This window comes from Periplaneta americana, chromosome 14 (genome assembly GCF_040183065.1).
Source record: "Periplaneta americana isolate PAMFEO1 chromosome 14, P.americana_PAMFEO1_priV1, whole genome shotgun sequence".
Classification (NCBI taxonomy): Eukaryota; Metazoa; Arthropoda; class Insecta; order Blattodea; family Blattidae; genus Periplaneta; species Periplaneta americana.
In genome coordinates, this window is record NC_091130.1 from 154258804 (window position 1) to 154264150 (window position 5347).

Sequence of the window (5347 nt, forward strand, 5' to 3'; positions counted from 1 at the left end):
TAGCGACAACTTATTATACCTAAAATGTAGAGGAATTTTGGGAGATTATTTACCTCTATAGCAAATGTTGAAAATGTCCTCCATCCTGCATAAGGCACAACTCAACACGTCGTTCCATGTTACTGCCCACTCGTTGGAGGACTCTGTTGTCAATAGCTTGAATCTCCTGTGTGATGTTGTGCTTCAGATCGTCCAATGTCTAGGGACGTGTGGCGTAAACCCTGTCTTTTAAGTAACCCCATAGAAAGAAGTCCGGCGTTGTCAAATCCGGAGATCTCGGTGGCCACAGGTTCCTAGAAATTATTCGGTCGTCACATAACCGGATAAATGGAACCATGCTTCATCTGTGAATCATGTGATGGACAATATGGCAGGATTTTGCACAATGAATGTCTGAAACCAACGACAATAATTCAATCTTTTATCCTTATCTGGTTCCTGTAGCTGATGAACAACCGTAACCCTATATGGCTTTAGGCTCTCTGACACATTGAGTAGGTGTACCCTGTCTCCTGCAACAAACGTCTTAATGATTTTTTGGGTGACTGCTCCAGTCGTGCTCTTACGTCAACACAACCGTGGGAAGCCTAGATGAACGATGCTTGCCCTTTTCACTCACCAGAGATCCAGTTGTTTCCAATTTGTTTACCAGTCCCAGTATTGTGTTTCTTTTGGGAGGATTGCGAACACCAAATTCTCTCTGGTATGCCCTTTGAGTAGCTGTAATTGAATTCGTAATCCAGTATTGCTTCACAAGGAAGAGTCGTTGATTTAATGTGTACTGCATTTTCACGTTGACACAAAATGTCGAAAACAGCTGCCAACAATAGGAATAAAACATAAACATCTGCGCATCTAATGACAAGGAATCGAAATTCCAGAACATTCTGCTTAATTTGGTGGTAAAATTGGGTCATTAAATGAATTTCCAACGGAATAATTAAAGAAAGAAATGTGTCAGTTCTATATAAATCACTCTGTAGCTCTCTTTATTATGACGCACTTCTCATTTCAACCGCATTTTATTAGGTACTCTTCCTAAAAATTCCACTTACAAATATCTCTATAAAATTTCATTTAACATGACATAAATAGATCAAGCATAGGCTTAGTTGTGCCATGTGATTTCTTAATTCATCTTGTATTAATTTCAGCTTGAAACATGAACGTTCTTCAGATGCATCGATCACAATCAATGATTAACTCCAGCATATTCTTGCAGAGATTTAATCTTCTTCTTCTTCTTTTTCTTCTTCTTCTTCTTCTTCTTCTTCTTCTTCTTCTTCTTCTTCTTCTTCATGCATTAAGCCCTACTAAGGCTTGTTGCGCGCTCCAAATTATTAGTTCATTGGTCTTTCCATCGTTTTTTTGGTCTTATGTTTCGTTTTCCTTCTGGTATATAATTTAATATTTTCTTTGGGTATCTTCTCTCATCCATTCTGTCTACGTGATCTAGCCATTTTTTTCCTGTGATGGTCTATTTCTTCATTTAGGTTAAAAATCTGTAATTGATTTCTTATGTCTTCATTTCTGATTCTGTCCCTTTTAGTGACTCCCAGAACTCATCTTAAAAACATAATTTCTGCTGCCTGTAGTCTACTCTTATCTCTACTTGTCATTGTCCAAGTTTCACTATTATATAGATCTGCAGGAACTGCCATTGTTTTATAAAATTTTATCATCGTATCTTTTCTTACTTTATTTTTTAAAGTTCTTTTAATTGTTCCGCATATTTTTTTAAAAATTTCAACTTTATTTCCAATATCTATAGTCCCGACGCTGTTATTTCCGGCGTGACTCCGCCCCTTTGCTTACGTCTTAGAAAGTAAAGGCTCTATAAAGTCTATTAGTAGTAGTAGGTAGGTAGTATCGTTCGCCATTTTTGTTCTCACATTGCCGAGCTACCATACGAGGAATCTATTTGCCACACCGTTAAACATTATCATGTCGTAGCTCCTATGATAATAAATCAAACGCAATATAATTCAGCAAATAATTGAGCGGCAAATAACGTCTTCGTGTGCTTTCTGCGAACGCCAAAAAAAGAGCTAAAATGGCGGGCGATTATATTAAGTATTTATCGAGCCTTAAGAAATGAATCAGCGAATCACAAGACGCACACGTTTAAATGTAGCCGACCTGCAACGCGATTGGCTGCCGGAAATTAGAGCGACGGGACTATACCTCTTTAATATATGATATTGAAGATCCTAAAAATTTAAATGTATTTACTTTTTCAATTATATTATTGTCTAATACAAGTTTACATCTAAGGATGAGTTCCTTGAAATGCCATAGATTTGGTTTTGTTTTTTGATATATCAAAATTGTAATTAAGAGTTATTTTATGGAGTTCAAATAATGCTCTTTGTAGCGTGTCTTCATTGTCAGATTTAATATTCAATTTCAGATATGCAGCGAAGTGATGCAATTGTAATGCAATATTCCATAAAACAGTAAACTATTTTATATCTGAAAATTCTTGGACGTCTTACAATAATATTTTCTTTATCACCAGGTGAGGAATATAATTCTACAAAATTATTTTAAAAATAAATATAGGCCTACACAGTGTTAGGAGTATAACATCAAATATTTTGATATTTGTTCAAGAAAAAGGAGTGTAAAACAACGCCTTATTTACTTTTCTCCTTGCTCTAATAGTTTTCCCATAAAATTGTCACTATTTTACGATCTGCTGTTTATGAACAGACGGCTGATTTTCGGCCCCACTCAACGACAAGAAGTAACAACCCTGAACTTATGGAGGGAGAATAGCAATGAGTTCAACTGACGCTCAGCATTGGGATCCAAAATCAGCTGTTTATGAACGATCGTACTGTGAAGCGCCTGTCAGTTAGACTATACGCACGTCTTTCGATCATATGTGCTGCAGCATAAACACTTTCTAAGCAGTAAAGGGTCTTAAACAGCGGCGAATGGTAGTCACGAAAGTTAGGCTTGCTCTTTTATTCATAGAGGAAGATCGGAGGATATAATAATTCATAATATTAATAAAAATAATGAGACCCACATAAATAATTTATTTTATAATTATGAAATCATTATGAGTCATGGATCATATTCGCTTATCAGATGTAGAAGTTCGATATGATATAACAAACATGGCCAACAAAACAGTTTATTTAGTTTTTCGACCCTGCCAACCAATGCACATTGTTGTGTTGAGCTGCACTGAACGAGCTCACATATTCTCTGTAATGTCTGTCTTCTCTTGAATAGTCCTTCGGGAAAATGGATTTAATAATAAGGTTTCAATGACACACAAGTCCGAACTCATTGCAATACTTCAAATTAATGTTTAAGAATTAATAATACATGCAGCAGCTAACACATGCATACAATTACATTGCACTTGCAAATCACAGCACATTCCCGCTGTCAATACTGGTCTGTGTAATGTTAAATAGTCGTTGGTGTAGCTCTCGGACCAGAGCTTCAAACAATACATAACAGAAGCATGTGCGCCTAGGACGGACTAAGGAGGAAGGCACTTGCGCGCGCATCATATTCTCGCTATTTCCACAGACTAGTATATACAGTCGCGAAGCTCAATATGTAGTAAATATGCAAACATTAGATAGTTGCTCACCACTAGGATCGCTAATATCGCCTCATTACAGGCAATGCAAAATAGTACCGTCACAGTCTATTGTTTCTAGCACCCTCAAAACTCAAGCTTCGTGACTGTATATAGTAGCCTGTGCTATTTCTACGTCTTTCTAGTAGCTCCGAGAAACGAGCAAGCGTTGCGATACTAGCGGGTGCAACCTGCGGATGATATTACGCCTATACAATATTGCAAAAATCAAGATAAATTTTAATGTACGTAATCCCATTTTGAGAAATACACATTCTACGAAAATATTGGGCTTACGCAGCAAGCATAGTATGCCCTGAGAAATCGCCCCTGGTCTTAAACCATGCAGGGAGCTCACTTGGCTTAATGTAAGGATTCAGTGATGCTGAACTAGCCGATATTCATTTAATGTACGGAACAGCCAGACAATCTGCAATCCTGGATCTCAATTGGTTACGAATTACAAATCCTGGGATTCCAAATACACTAACTTTTCGTCCTGAAAAAGAATTTTACAATGTTACATTTATTCGGTTAAAATTTATACACACTGAAAGGACAAAATTAAAATTCTTTCAATCATTAATTATCATAATACACTGCTCTCTTAAACTGACTGAGCATATTGGGAATTGAATCTATGGCTTTTCCAAAATACGCTATGAAATGTTTCACATAAATTATTAATTGTTATCTCGAAAAGGAAGCGAACTCGAGCAAAACTGAATTAAATCTTTGAAATATCTCAAAGAATAACCCCCTGAAATTCATGACATTACTCATGGTTTATCCTATGTAGTTGATATTGATTTAGTTATTTATTTATTATTTGGAAAGATTTTCTCAATGATTAGACCTAAAGGGCTACCTGCTATTGTACTGCCAATAGGTCTAAAATTGAAATATTTTAAGTTTCAATTTCATCAAATAACTAATACTGCATATTATGTTTCCTTTCATTTGCAGGTTTCGGGAGGTAGGGTGATCACATCTCAACACATAGAGAAACAGAAAGGCTCCGATTCTAGCCTGTTTTAAGGTAATATCAGTTTATTAACGAAAGTCGAAATAATGTCGTTTTATAGAAAAAAGCAAATTTCGCAGCGAACACGGGTTTCGAGTATTGAACACACAGATATAGAATAGGGATAATTCAATCAGAAACGTAGTATAACGTTAACGATATTCACGAATATTCCAATACATAAATTCACAGTTAAATATAACTAGTAATAAAGTGAAAAGGATCATAGCACAAGTTTAAGTAACAACAGATTTCACATTACAGAAGATATACTTGTTATTTAGATAAATAATAATAATAATACTAAGCTATATTAAAAAAAAAAGCATTATTTACAAATGCTACAGCTTTCGTCATAAAATACATAGCTCGACAAGACAGATGCCATTCTGAAAAATTAACATCAGTCAAATAAAATCCTAATTTAAATTTAATAAAGTAACAATCAAGATCACAGACATGAAACAAATAAATTCATTACAATGATACCGGTATATCACAAAACACACATTACATAGAACCTGCACAACGCGGAAAAATACTCTCTCAGCCTGCATTATGTGGACCAACACAACTCAATTAGTACAGACAGAAGACACATCAGTGAGAGCTTCCAATCGTATAAATGATATGATGATTCAAAAACAAATATTACAGTTCCTTAAAAATAAATATTAACGCAGATTGCAAAAATAAAAAGAAATAATTACCACACCCTTCAA